A 16028-nucleotide genomic window follows, 5' to 3' on the forward strand; every position below is an offset into this window, starting at 1 on the left:
ATATGAAGGCGGAGATTGTGTTGCATTTTTTTGATGGAGCCTATTGGGCACGTTCAAGGTGGCGCGTTGCTGATGATGTGTTTTGGCACTCAAACCTGAGTGAATTAAGAGAGTGATGCAAGCGTAACTGTGCTATGTTGGTCCTCAAAGAAGCAGTACTTGAAACTGTGTTAGGAAAAGGCTTCCCTAGAAGTATAGTCAGTTGCGTTCTGGACAGGTATTGGTGATGAGTCCAATGCCATTCCAATTGAAACGGATTCTAGCAAAGAAGAAAATGCATTCAATTTGAGTACAAAGCTTTGGTAAAGGTGATCGAAGTCATGCAGGAATGCAGAAAAGCACATGATGAAAATTAAATTAAATTAAAATATGTCTGGTGTTAATATTCGTTTGAAAATGTTCATCAAGCTGTGTAATTCTACTCATAACATACACAATTAACTCTTAGAATGGATGTCTGATGATGAAACCAAAAGGCAAAAGGCTTGGTTCACACAAATCAAATTGTATTTGTCACATGCTTTGTAAAACAACAGTCACATACTTCGCAAAAATAATAACACAGGGAATAAATACACAGCGACGATAAATACAATGCCTTCGAAAATATTCAGATCCTTTGACTTTTTCAAAATTCTGTTACGTTACAGCCAAATTCTAAAATTGATTAAATAAAAAAATAAATACCTTATTTACATACAGTGGGGAGAACAAGTTTTTGATACACTGCCGATTTTGCAGGTTTTCCTACTTACAAAGCATGTAGAGGTCTGTAATTTGTATCATGGGTACACGTCAACTGTGAGAGACTGAATCTAAAACAATAATCCAGAAAATCACATTGTATGATTTTTAAGTAATTAATTTGCATTTTATTGCATGACATAATTATTTGATTACCTACCAACCAGTAATAATTCCGGCTCTCACAGACCTGTTCGTTTTTCTTTAAGAAGCCCTCCTGTTCTCCACTCATTACCTGTATTAACTGCACCTGTTTGAACTCATTACCTGTATAAAAGACACCTGTCCACACACTCAATCAAACAGACTCCAACCTCTCCACAATGGCCAAGACCAGAGAGCTGTGTAAGGACATCAGGGATAAAATTGTAGACCTGCACAAGGCTGCAATGGGCTACAAGACAATAGGAAAGCAGCTTGGTGAGAAGGCAACAACTGTTGGCGCAATTATTAGAAAACGGAAGAAGTTCAAGATGATGGTCAATCACCCTCGGTCTGGGGCTCCATGCAAGATCTCACCTCGTGGGGCATCAATGATCATGAGGAAGGTGAGGGATCAGCCCAGAACTACACGGCAGGACCTGGTCAATGACCCGAAGAGAGCTGGGACCACAGTCTCAAAGAAAACCATTAGTAACACACTACGCCGTTATGGATTAAAATCCTGCAGCGCACGCAAGGTCTCCCTGCTCAAGCCAGCACATGTCCAGGCCCGTCTGAAATTTGCCAATGACCATCTGGATGATCTAGAGGAGGAATGGGAGAAGGTCATGTGGTCTGATGAGACAAAAATTGAGCTTTTTGGTCTAAACTCCACTCGCCGTGTTTGGAGGAAGAAGAAGGATGAGTACAACCCCAAGAACCTCATCCCAACCGTGAAGCATGGAGGTGGAAATATCATTCTTTGGGGATGCTTTTCTGCAAAGGGGACAGGACGACTGCACCGTATTGAGGGGAGGATGGATGGGGCCTTGTATCGCGAGATCTTGGCCAACAACCTCCTTCCCTCAGTAAGAGCATTGAAGATGGGTCGTGGCTGGGTCTTCCAGCATGACAACGACCCGAAACACACAGCCAGGGCAACTAAGGAGTGGCTCCGTAAGAAGCATCTCAAGGTCCTGGAGTGGCCTAGCCAGTCTCCAGACCTGAACCCAATAGAAAATCTTTGGAGGGAGCTGAAAGTCCGTATTGCCCAGCGACAGCCCCGAAACCTGAAGGATCTAGAGAAGGTCTGTATGGAGGAGTGGGCCAAAATCCCTGCTGCAGTTTGTGCAAACCTGGTCAAGAACTACAGGAAACGTATGATCTCTGTAATTGCAAACAAAGGTTTCTGTACCAAATATTAAGTTCTGCTTTTCTAATGTATCAAATACTTATGTCATGCAATAAAATGCAAATGAATTACTTAAAAATCATACAATGTGATTTTCTGGATTTTTGTTTTAGATTCCGTCTCTCCCAGTTTAAGTGTACCTATGATAAAAATTACAGATCTCTACATGCTTTGTAAGTAGGAAAACCTGCAAAATCGGCAGTGTATCAAATACTTGTTCTCCCCACTGTAAGTATTCAGACCCTTATATGAGATATGAGACTCGGAATTGAGCTCAGGTACATCCTGTTTCCATTGATCATCATTGAGATGTTTCTACAACTTCACTGGAGTCCACCTGTGGTAAATTCAATTGATTGGACATGATTTGGAAAGGCATATACCTGTCTATATAAGGTTCCACAGTTTCAGAGCAAAAACTAAGCTATGAGGTCAAAGGAATTGTCTGTAGAGATCCGAGACAGGATTGTGTCGAGGCACAGATCTGGGGAAGGGTACCAAAAAAGCATTGAAGATCCCCAAGAACACAAAATAATCAAAACTCTTCCTAGAGCTGGCTGCCCAGCCAAACTGAGCAATTGCTATGATGAAGCATGTTGGTGGCAGCATCATGCTGTGGGGATGTTTTTCAGCGGCAGGGACTGGGAGACTAGTCAGGATCGAGGCAAAGATGATCAGAGCAAAGTACAGAGAGATCCTTGATGAAAACCTGCTCCAGAGCGCTCAGGACCTGAGACAGGGGCGAAGGTTCACCTTCCAACAGGACAACGACTCTAAGCACACAGCAAAAACAGTGGCTTCTGGACAAGTCTCTGAATGCCCTTAAGTGGCCCAACCAGAGCTCGGACTTGAACCCAATCGAACATCTCTGGAGAGACCTGAAGATAACTGTGCAGCAACGCTCCCCATCCAACCTGACAGAGCTTGAGAGGATCTGTAGAGAAGAATGGGAGAAACTACCCAAATACAGGTGAGCTAAACTCGTAGCGTCATACCTAAGAAGACTCGATACTGTAACTGCTGCCAAAGGTGCTTAAACAAAGGACTGACTAAAGGGTCTGAATACTTATGTAAATGTTATATTTCAGTTTTTATTTTTAGTCAATTTGCAAACATTTCTAAAAATCTGTTTTTGCTCTGTCATTATGGGGTGTAGATTGATGAAGATTATTATTTTTAAATCAATTTTAGAATAAGGCTGTAATGTAACAAAATGTGGAAAAAGTCAAGGGGTCTGAATACTTTCCGAAGGCACTGTACACAGGGTACGAGGTAATTGAGGTAGATATGTACATATAGATAAGGTGGCCAGACGATGAGGGAGATGCTCAGTTATACAGGAGAATTTGAGGAAAAAGTTGCAAACTGTTGAATGAGCTTCATGCAACCACATCCATCAGTCCCGAAAATCCAATTAACTTGACTTTTAAATCTAAGAGAGCACTTTTCCATCAATTTCCCTAATTAAATCTGAACCTGGAACAGACACACAATCATTCATTTTGTTACATGTTTAATTTAAGACCAGAAAAGTAGTCCCAATTTGTGTTAGTAGGAGGAATGCACAGAAAGAAATGGAACCGTTCATTCTCTACTGGCCTTTAATTAGAGCTCTATCAGTGTGCTGTGGGTAATTTTGTTGTCCTGGCCTGTACCGTGGAGAGAGACCTCTGTTCACATCTTCAGGGGCTGTCAGTTTGTGTTGTGTAGTGTGGCGTAGTGTCTGCAGCCAGCAGCAGCTGTGATACTGTTGTCAGCTTAGTGGTGGACACCTGCTTCAGACTCAACAAGAACAGAGAGAGAGATGAGTTTCAATACTTCAATCCCCTTCAGCATTGCATGCTGTAGTGGTGAAGCTCTGTTTCACCTTCACACACTTTTCCCTCTTTCTCCCTCTCTCTCTGTCAGTTGCGCACACACACACACATGCATGCACACACACACACACACATGCACACACACACACACACCTTTTATAATCCTAGAATAGCACTTTCTGCATTTAGATTTATGATCTGACTCCCTGGTCTTGGATCAGTTGTGCCATGAGAGGGTGTCTAGCTACATAAAGCATATACCTGGTTTTATTGCTGTCTTGAGCCCATTATACTTCAGGACGCTTTTATGGTGAGGCAGCATATTGCAATTCTGTATATTCATCACAAATCCCCCAAAATTGACCCCTTTACAATGCAAGAATAAGTAGGCGTTTTGTCATTGCACAGTCAACACTGTATTATTAGATTCCATCTCTTCTCCTCCCCATTCTTCATGCACACGTGTTGAGGACACAGCATAGACTATAGGTCTGGTTCCACTCAGGTAACACAGGCAACAGTCACGACAGCTAACAGTCCTGCATTCCCTTACATGCAGCCCTCTAGCCCACGTCAGACTAAAGAAATGCCTCCTCTGTCCCTTAAAAAAGACATATCATTGGCACAGAAGCATCATCCCAGCAATTTAGCTGTCAGTCAATGAGAGGGAAATGTCAGCAGCTCAGCTTCTGACTCGAAACCGTTCTCTGTGTCTGTATCGTATTCCTGTAAATAGGCTCTGAACCCTGTCTCTGTCCATATGTCTAATTAGCCATCAGGATATGATTCAATAGAAGAGAGACGAATAGAGATTATTTTATGAAAGGACACATATTCCCTCAGCAGACCAAGGAAATAGCATATGGGCTTATTTTTTTGTGCTTGGCACAGACTCAGTGATCACAGAATTGCACACTGTGCATGTTACTTGGTTCTTGTTCCATGAATGTTTTATCACACTGATGCTGTGATGCTGCCACGGCTGTCATTGAGACACTGCATAATATTCTATTTGATGGCTAGTACATTTAATAATAAGGTTCAGTGGGATTTTGATGTCCCTCTGATCAAGTGTCTCCTGATGTGTGGTGAAGCTAATGATGGTCACTGGTCCTGGAACAACCCCCCCTTTTTTAAGGGTTCAATAATCAGGGGAAACCCCTCTATATATGCCAGAGGGCAGTGGTGCTGGGTGAAACTGCACTGAGATAAAAGTGATTGCGATGTGTTTCAACAACAGTGAGACTGTCTGAATGGAAGATTGTTTATCAACCTAACTGATGTGATGTAACGCATAGGCACATCCCTGGCTCAGTCCATAGACTCTAATTTGGCTTGATAGGTGAATCCTTCTGTGCTTTGTATCGTCCCGAAAACCTAGGAATTAAAATACTAGTAAATACAGTATAAGTACCTATTTGCTGGGGTATTCTTTGATGCAGAAGACGAGTGTGGTGCAAAGCTGCCCAATAATTAATGATACCTTTAGATATGATCTTCCCTCTGGATAAATGTTTATAAATGATGAATGCGCAATACAAATGAGCTGGCAAATTATTTCTGAGGACTGCAGTTTAACTTAATGGGAGAACTAACAGGAGGATTACTCTCAACCCTCCTGAGTGGTGCAACAAAGAAACATTTAGAAAGAAATGTATTTAGTTTAGTTTCGCATGGTGACTAATGGGCATGTTAATATTGTAATGTGCAATTGTGTTATCTCGAGAAATACCAGTGTTTGTTATGTGTGATCAGGGGAGAATATGACTCATGCTGGATTTCTCTACACATTCATGATTACAGACACAGAGAGCATCAATTCCTTATCTCCTAAAGTTAAATGGAAAGAATAATGCATTTTCTTGCTGAGGCGTAGTTTCTTTCCCCCCAGCTCATTCTGAAAAGTTAATCTACAGATAAAGAGGATCACAGGTCCAGTGCAGACGCCTCACACAGACATTCACTTTTTGTTTTTACAAACCATCTTTCATAATCTGAACAGACAATAATGAACAAAACATCCCGGCAGCATACCCTCATCATTTTGCCCTTTCAGACATTTTGTTTCCACATGTGTATTCACTACAATAAAATCATCCCATTTCAAGAGCTTGTTTGACACAACAAAGAACATTTTCCTTAGCAGAGCAGCAGAATTTGTAAAATAACAACCTGCCCCAAAACCACCTCATAATGCAATCTCCCTATTGACGCATCCTTGCCATAATGCATTATGTCAGCGACTTAGTGCTAATATCACCCAGGAGTATATTTCCTTTTCATTATCAAGTCAATTTATCTCTCTTTGTATGCTGTGAAGCTGACTGAGCTCTACGTGGGGCCAGGAGCTGGAGAGGAAGTGCTGAGCTAACAAAGCTGTCTCAGAGCCCTGCTAATGGAGGGGAGTACGGAGGCCCACAGGTTAATTGCCAAACGAGCTCCGGATGCTCTGTACCCTTCTACATAGATTAACAGTTGACGTGTATTCCTGCAGGAGGTCGGCAAGGTACCAGCAGTACAGTATATTCCACTCAATTCAGTCAGATAAACCATTTCACCGTCTCAGTCCAAATTCACACTGAAATATCAATATATCACGGATAGGCCTATATCATTTATGCTACATGAAGCATAATATGGATCCCTAAAGGTAGGAATCAATTAAAGAATGCTGAAAATGTATGGTTTAGTAATCCATTCTGAGCGTGTGACCTTCTCAGTTGAATATTCCGTTTAAGTTTTCTTGTATTTTTCTTGTAAAATAAATAGAGACAATGTAGCCACATTGCTTTTGAAACATTTGTTAGAAATTGAATGTCAAAATCGGAATTTTCTGAAAAGCGTTTGAACTTGTTATTGCCTTCCATCAAAGCACAATGGTAGCAGAGCAGTGATAGCAGCACTGACTACCAACCGGCTATTCAACCTTGCACCTTAGAGGCTGCTGCCCTATATACATAGACATGGAATCACTGGCCACTTTAATAATGGAACACTAGTCACTTGAATAATGTTTATATACTGTTTTATCAATCTCATATGTATATACTGTATTCTATTCTACTGTATTTAGTCAATGCCACTGCAACATTGCTCGTCCTAATATTTATATATTTCTTTATTCAATTATTTGACTTTTAGATTAGTGTATTGTTGTGATTTGTTAGATACTGCTGCACTGTTGGAGCTAGGAACACAAGCATTTCACTACACCCGCAATAACATCTGCTAAATATATGTATGTGACCAATAACATCTGCTAAATATATGTATGTGACCAATAACATTTGATTTGATTTGTAGATGATGATCTATGGATTTGTGTTCAGACAGTCACTGAGCAGAGTCAATCTGGGTACAATCACAACTTTTTCTCATTCTTCTGTCATGAGAATGCACAAGCAGTTGTCAATACGTGTGTCAAGGCAATCCTTATTTAGGTTGTGATATTGTGCTATTTCCTTGCTTTCTACTGCATTCTTTTGACTGGTGGTGTTTTGAGATTCATCAAATCAGCTGTGATTTGTGTCCCATTATGGCACTCTGCTTGCATATTGTCAACAAAATACAAATAGATGAACCTGTCTCCATATGCGCTGTAATATGAGTCTTCATTTCTCTCATAATGCTATGAGTGGTCCAATATGTCAGTTTATATTAGACGTAAAGACTATTCAGGGCAATAGACAGGGAGTTGGAGGAAGGAAGTCTAAAATCTTCATGAGAACTTGCTCTCTACCTCTTCCAGTATAGAGATGAGCTTTATTTATCCAACTGTGTGAGAATGCTTCTATATAAAGAACACAGTGCACCGATACTGAATCACGTCACACTACATTGTCTCACCCCAATAAACCAATAGGTTTACACCATGTGACTCCTGTTGAGAATTCTTGATATATTGAAAAGAGCAACAATTTGGGAAAATAACAATACTGTTTCCTAGATCTGAAGTGCGCTGCTGTCCACAGCGGACTAAAGGGATCTGTTCAAGTGCTTACATTAACATGAAGTGAATAAGGCGGCAAAGTGCCAAGAGTGCCCCATTGCACAACCCAGCCATAGCAAATCAGACATACCAAAGACTATGAAATACATCGATGGACTCCTCCCTGATCTTAAAATACATAAGGCATGTGTTCGAATTGAGCAGAGGTGATATCATCTGTTGGGAGATTTAAGTGGCATAGACTCTATTGACTTACATGTGTGAAGTTTGCTGAAGCATCGAGTTGAAGTTTACTTTGATTCATTGGCCCTTCCTTCAAGGACGACTTTATTTGCGATCAGAGGGATGCAGTTTAGTTTTGACTTCACAACATAGTCACACACACACTGCCTTTTGCAATCATTATTTTGCAATAACTTCTCTCCTCTTGGCTCCTTCAGCTCCTTGTATACTGTGAACTGTTTTTTTAATGCAGCAGGAGTTGTGTTTGTCATAGAATCTGTTTGGAGGACCACAATTGACACGGAGATGATAAGAAAACGTAGTAAATTTCCTTTTGTAAGTCAAATACAAGTAAGACTATGGGGTATTTGAGCTGAGGGTGAAATGACACGAGATACCTAAGCTCCCATCAGCAGACAGCAACCGGTAGAAAGTAAAAACCTCAAGGACGACCCAAAGGGTCCAGGAAATGCCAACGCCTTATTTCAAGATACTGCGTGTGTACACTGAGTGTATAAAACATTAAGAACACCTGCTCTTTCCATGACATAGACTGACCAGGTGAATAAAGGTGAAAGCTATGAGCCCTTATTAATGTCACTGGTTAAATCCACTTCAATCAGTGCAGATGAAGGGGAGGAGACAGATTAAAGAAGGACTTTTAAGCCTTGAGACATTTGAGACATGGATTGTGTATGTGTGACATTCAGAGTGTGGGTGGGCAAGACAAAATATTTCAGTGCCTTTGAACGGGGTATGGTAGTAGGTGCCAGGCACCCGGGTTTGTGTCAAGAACTGCAACGCTGCTGGGTTTTTCATGCTTCACAGTTTCCTGTGTATATCAAGAATGGTCTACCACCCAAAGGAGATCCAGCCAACTTGACACAACTATAGGACGCATTGGAGTCAATATGGGCCAACATCCCTGTGGAACGTTTTCGACACCGTGTCCATAACCCAACGAATTGAGGCTGTCCTGAGGGCAAAAGGGGGTGATGCAACTCAACATTAGGAAGGTGTTCCTAATGTTTGTGCACTCGGTGTATATTTATACTGGGGTGGAAAAAACTGTGCCACAAAGGCTGTACACATTCAACAAATGTTTGACAGTGTTTACAAAGCATAAATCTTCTAGGATTGAGCCACTAGAAATAGAACTGTTTGGATTAAACTTGAATAGCAAATATAAATATGGACAGTGTGCTCCCTTACCCAGTATGCAAATTCAAAACATTGCTGAGAATCCCATATAGCCACAGAGGCAGCTCTGTGAGAGGATGTGACACAAAGCAAACACTTCTCACCAGCCTCACCACTGCACAACAATATATGTCCATACACAATTGACGTCTCATCACTGAACATGTGCACACACAATGGAAGTCCCACAAGCAATAGACTTTACACTATACTGTGTACTATATGTGCATACACACAATGGACTGTTCCTTCCCCAGTCTCCTGGGGAATGTGATTAAAAGCTTTTAGCACTTGGGCAGGTTTTGTGTAGTCACTGGCAGTGCTTCACTCCGGAGTTCCTGCACTAGTCTATTTGTGTCTTTTCCACATCATACTCAGGCTTTAGCCTGCCAACCCTGGGAGTGCACACAGAGACTGGGGCTAAGGTAGATGGGACCACATTTGCAGAGCCACGCTGCCACAGAAATGTGTGTTTATGCAGAATCACGGTGTTTCCTCTGCCAACTTCAGCTAAGCAAATCTTGACACAGTAGATTATAGTGATACAGTTTGATTACAGAATATTGTAGGGGATTTTCAAGACTGAACTGACCTCACCTATTATTATTTTTTCGGCTGGTACAGAACTGACAGAACCATTGTAGCAGCCTATATGTGCACCTGCCTGCGGGCATTCTCAGGTCCTTGGTGTCATGTTGTTATGAAGGAGTGGTGTGATCTGATCTTTCTAATGAGTAAAGGATTGCAAGGCCACAGTACAACCCAAGAGGCCATTTATCAGTGTGTACATGACTTGTTGAAATGAGTTCTGACCAGCAGAGTCTGTAGTAAGAGTAATATCTGGTCCTCCATGTTCTCTGGCAGCTCCTTCATCTTGTGGCATTTCCTGAGGACGCCAGGAAATGCATTCAAAACTGGCCACTAGAGGCAACAGTGAGTGCTATAACCATCAAGTAGGCTTGGGTTTTGCTAGGGTGATGGATCTCAGTGGTGGACACTCGTTTTTTATCTTCTGTTTTAACCATATCCCAAACCTTACCCCTTACCTTAAGCATCCGGAATGAGTGCCTAAACATTAGGTTTAACCCTATCCCAAACCTTAACCCTTACCTTAAGCATCCGGAATGAGTGCCAAAACTTTAGGTTTAAACCTATCCCAAACCCTAACCCTTACCTTAAGCATTCGGAATGAGTGCCTAAACTTGAGGTTTAACCCTATCCTAAACCTTAACCCTTACCTTAAGCATTCGGAATGAGTGCCTAAACTTTAGGTTTTAACCCTATCCCAAACCTTAACCCTTACCTTAAGCATCCGGAATGAGTGCCTAAACTTTAGGTTTTAACCCTATCCCAAACCTTAACCCTTACCGTAAGCATCCGGAATGAGTGCCAAAACTTTAGGTTTAAACCTATCCCAAACCCTAACCCTTACCTTAAGCATTCGGAATGAGTGCCTAAACTTGAGGTTTAAACCCTATCCCAAACCCTAACCCTTACCTTAAGCATTCGGAATGAGTGCCTAAACTTTAGGTTTAAACCCTATCCCAAACCTTAACCCTTACCTTAAGCATTCGGAATGAGTGCCTAAACTTTAGGTTTAAACCCTATCCCAAACCTTAACCCTTACCTTAAGCATTCGGAATGAGTGCCTAAACTTTAGGTTTTAACCCTATCCCAAACCCTAATCCTTACCTTAAGCATTCGGAATGAGTGCCTAAACTTTAGGTTTAAACCCTATCCCAAACCCTAACCCTTACCTTAAGCATTCGGAATGAGTGCCTAAACTTTAGGTTTAAACCCTATCCCAAACCCTAACCCTTACCTTAAGCATTCGGAATGAGTGCCTAAACTTTAGGTTTAAACCCTATCCCAAACCCTAACCCTTACCTTAAGCATTCGGAATGAGTGCCTAAACTTTAGGTTTAAACCCTATCCCAAACCCTTACCTTAAGCATTCGGAATGAGTGCCTAAACTTTAGGTTTTAACCCTATCCCAAACCCTAACCCTTACCTTAAGCATTCGGAATGAGTGCCTAAACTTTAGGTTTTAACCCTATCCCAAACCCTAACCCTTACCTTAAGCATTCGGAATGAGTGCCTAAACTTTAGGTTTTAACCCTATCCCAAACCCTAACCCTTACCTTAAGCATTCGGAATGAGTGCCTAAACTTTAGGTTTTAACCCTATCCCAAACCCTATGACAAAATAATTTTCACAATTTCATAGTATTATTCCAACCTCATAGTGAGCAAATATATATAAAACACAGAAAAATCATGCGTTCGACTGCACTGGGCCTTTAAAAAAGGGTAACAGATGTGAGAGTCATGCAAGTAATGTTTGTTTCAGAGTGAAAATGTTTGTTCCAAACCAGTGCTGTTTGTCACATTTCCAATGTAATCTCCAAAACTGAGATATTCATTCCATTGCTGCTGAAATAGAGGTTTGAACAGAAAAAGGAGTAAAGTTATCCCTTCATCCCAGTTTACCCCCTCCTCTCTCATCTGTCATATATGCACAGTCACTTTAACTATACATTCATGTACATATGTACATACTACCTCAATTGGTCCGACCAACCAGTGCTCCCGCAAATTGTCTAACCAAGCTATCGGCATTGTGTCCCACCACCCGCCAACCCCTCTTTTACTCTACTGCTACTCTCTGTTTATCATATATATAGTCACTTTAACCATATCTACATGTACATACTACCTCAATCAGCCCAACTAACTGGTGCCTGTATGTAGCCTCACTACTTTTATATCCTCGTTACTGCATATAGTCTCACTACTTTTATATCCTCGTTACTGCATATAGCCTCGCTACTTTTATATCCTCGTTACTGCATATAGCCTCGCTACTTTTATATCCTCGTTACTGCATATAGCCTCGCTACTTTTATATCCTCGTTACTGCATATAGCCTCTCTACTGCATATAGCCTCGTTACTGCATATAGCCTCGTTACTGCATATAGCCTCGTTACTGCATATAGCCTCGCTACTGCATATAGCCTCGTTACTGCATATAGCCTCGTTACTTTTATATCCTCGTTACTGCATATAGCCTTGCTACTGCATATAGCCTCGTTACTGCATATAGCCTCGTTACTGCATATAGCCTCGTTACTGCATATAGCCTCGCTACTTTTATATCCTCGTTACTGCATATAGCCTCGCTACTGCATATAGCCTCGTTACTGCATATAGCCTCGTTACTGCATATAGCCTCGTTACTGCATATAGCCTCGCTACTGCATATAGCCTCGTTACTGCATATAGCCTCGCTACTGCATATAGCCTCGCTACTGCATATAGCCTCGTTACTGTATGTAGCCTCGCTACTGTTTTTCACTGTCTTTTTACAGTTTTTATTTCTTTACTTACCTATTGTTCACCTAATACCTTTTTTTTGCACTATTGGTTAGCGCCTGTAAGTAAGCACTGTAAGGTCTACACGTGTTGTATTCGGCGCACGTGACAAATAAACTTTGATTTCATTTGATTTGTCCATCCCTAGCTTTCAGTGCCAGTCTTAGAAAGCCCTGATCTCCAAACTTGTGAAACATATATCTCTATGACTGGTTCATATTTCGTCCATTCCCAGACGTAATAACATTCCACCCATGAGGCAACTCGATCATTTGACTGGAGGAAAGAGCTACCTGGAAAGAAGAGAGAGAGAGAGAGGGGCAAAGAGAGCGATAGGGAGAGAGAGAGAGAGAGAGAGAGTGAAGGGTTGTCCAGACTGTTTTCACACTTGCTTTGGGTTATTAGCAGAACATAACAGTACGCCAGTTGAAGGATGACTGTAGCAGGTGACCCAACTGTGGTTTATGACTATTATGATTTCCTATTGAAGCCAATTCAATGACAATAATTCTGATAGTGATTTTTTGAAATTCTGTTATCAGTTTGGTAACTGAATTAAAATTGTAATCACTTAATAGCTCATAAACCAAATAGATAGAAGTAAAAACACTGACTAATTGGAAGATCTAGCTGTATTTGTTACTTCAGTGAATTTTCATTATCTTCCCTCCTCACAAGGGAGAGAAATGTAAAAATATATTTAAGTTGTGGGGTTTTGGTAATGGAATTTCAAGGCCCAAGGCCACGTTTCTTAAACTTACAGAACGCAAATAGTTGTCAGGGGTCTTCACCTCAAAATGTTTGTGTTTTAATATATTTCTCATACCTATAACTATCTGTAGATGTTTTCTAAGACCCCCTTTCTATCTGTTTGACTAAGAATCAAAGCATTTAGTTAATTCCTAATATTTAGGTTACAAAATGGTTGTAAAATGTATATATGCATTAAAGGTAGACTCAGTGAAAGGACGTTGCCACGCGCAGCACCACATATTGTTACGTGCCTCCTAACGGAGGGAGGTGCAGGAATCAGGAGCAGGAGAGCAAGGAAATCCCAACTCAAATACAACATGGGACTGAAACACGCCCAAACGAGGTTGCTACTCCTAAACTCAATACCAAACAGCACAACTGCCGTGAGAACAGAAACCCCGTGGTGCAGCCACGCACCCCTAATAACGTAACCACAGAAAACAATCCCGCACAAAGACTAGCAGGCAGCGGAGGTAAATAATACCCACCGAAATCAACTAATAAGACACAGGTGTAAACAATACAGACAGACACAAACGAAAAGGAAAAATGGATCGATGGCAGCTAGTAGGCCGGCGACGACGACCGCCGAGCACCGCCCGAACAGGGAGAGGATCCACCTTCGGTGGAAGTCGTGACACATATATTGAGATGAGCGAGATGCAAGACTTAGCTCCAAGACAGTTACACACGGTATGTGCTCATGTGCATGGGATCGGTTCACGCCTTTTTACAGCGTGGTAGCCAGGGCACCAAAACAGCGGAAAAGTTGACTCGCACTTCAACGCTCTTAGTTGTTGTGGAAATTAACCCACACTGCTGTTTACTTTCTGCACCTATGTAATATCGCCTAGTCTACCTTTAATTAAAAACAAAAAAAGACTCAGTTTTCATTTGACATCAGATTTGACATCTGAGGAGTGTTTATCTCCGCTCTGCTAACAAATATTTTTCTTTGCTCATACAGTAGTAATAAAGGCCTAGTTCAATAATTTTTCTAGAATTGTTTAACTCCATTTTTTATTTTTTATTTATCAGGGGGAGCTGCAGCACCCTCATGACCCCTACTTCCCATGGCTATGCTTATCACAATACATTTCTCCCTGTATAGTATTTACATTTAATCCATAATTGATCCCAAGATACTCAGGAAGACATATGGCCATATCAGCTATATTACCACACATTCAAACCCTTCTAGTAGAGTGGATGTGCTATGCTCCAGTCTGTGAAACACTTCATTATCTCCCGTTATGCCAATGATTTAGGACTTATTTGTTTTGCTCCAAGGAGCCTTAGAAACCAAATAATAAATTTGTCAAAGCATGTTGTCGTGGACGTGCCTATTTCAGGGTTAACAGCGGTGATTATGCAAAACTCTAATTCTGTTTGAGCAACCTGCAAGTCAATCATTAGCTATTCATGTCTTATCCTCAGCATTTGTGAACTCCCCACACAGTTTATGCATATTTATTTTTTAAATAAAATTCTCATGCAGCACATCACATTTGCATAACCGCTTTACAAGCTTCTTCACAGTGTTCAATGATCCCCATTTCTCCATCCAATCTGCTTGGCAGAGGCTGAGAGTGATGCTGCATGTGATTCATTCCACCAGACTTGCAGTCACAACGGCTGCATTACATATCGCCTTTGATTAATTTGCAGGTGTTTTGAGTTGGGCTATGCGTCAGATGGGTAATTCTTATTCAGCCATGTCCTTCAGCCATGGCCCCTGGGTATATATTATTTTCCCCTTATCATGACAAAAGTTTGTTTTGTGTGTGCATATAGAAAAATCTATGCTGCAGCAATGTTGGCCTTGTGTGTGATTGTCTCTTTGCGCTGTTCTGGTGTCAGCAGGCAGGTGTTCTTTTTTATTTTACTAGGCAAGTCAGTTAAGAACAAATTCTTATTTTCAATGACGGCCTAGGAACAGTGGGTTAAACTCTCTGATCAGGGGCAGAACGACATATTTGTACCTTGTCAGCTCAGGGGTTTGAACTTGCAACCTTCCGGTTACTAGTCCAACACTCTAACCACTAGGCTACCCTGCGTCCCCAGGACCAATATTCTGCACCAGGCTGGCCCTGCTGGAGCTCAGTAGGGTTGCTGATCTGGGGCCAGTCTCCAGTCTTGCAGCTCTCAGTTCACTGTATCACCTTCTGTCAGACCAAGGCCTCCCATTAGTCCACACAGCCAGGACACTGTCACACACTGATCAGTTTCACCTGTCCTTGTTATTGTCTCCACCCCCTCCAGGTGTCGCTTGTTTTCACCAGTGTATTTATCCCTGTTTCCTGTCTCTCTGTGCCAGTTCGTCTTGTATGTTTCCAAGTAAACCAGCGGTTTTCCCGTTCTCCTGTTTTTTTGCATTCTCCTTTTTCTAGTCCTCCTGGTTTTGACCCTTGCCTGTTTCTGGACTTTGTTTTGACCCTTGCCTGTTTCTGGACTTTGTTTTGACCCTTGCCTGTTTCTGGACTTTGTTTTGACCCTTGCCTGTTCCTGGACTTTGTTTTGACCCTTGCCTGTTTCTGGACTTTGTTTTGACCCTTGCCTGTTTCTGGACTTTGTTTTGACCCTTGCCTGTTTCTGGACTTTGTTTTGACCCTTGCCTGTTTCTGGACTTTGTCTTCC

This window comes from Oncorhynchus nerka, linkage group LG27, assembly GCF_034236695.1.
Source record: "Oncorhynchus nerka isolate Pitt River linkage group LG27, Oner_Uvic_2.0, whole genome shotgun sequence".
Lineage (NCBI taxonomy): Eukaryota > Metazoa > Chordata > Actinopteri > Salmoniformes > Salmonidae > Oncorhynchus > Oncorhynchus nerka.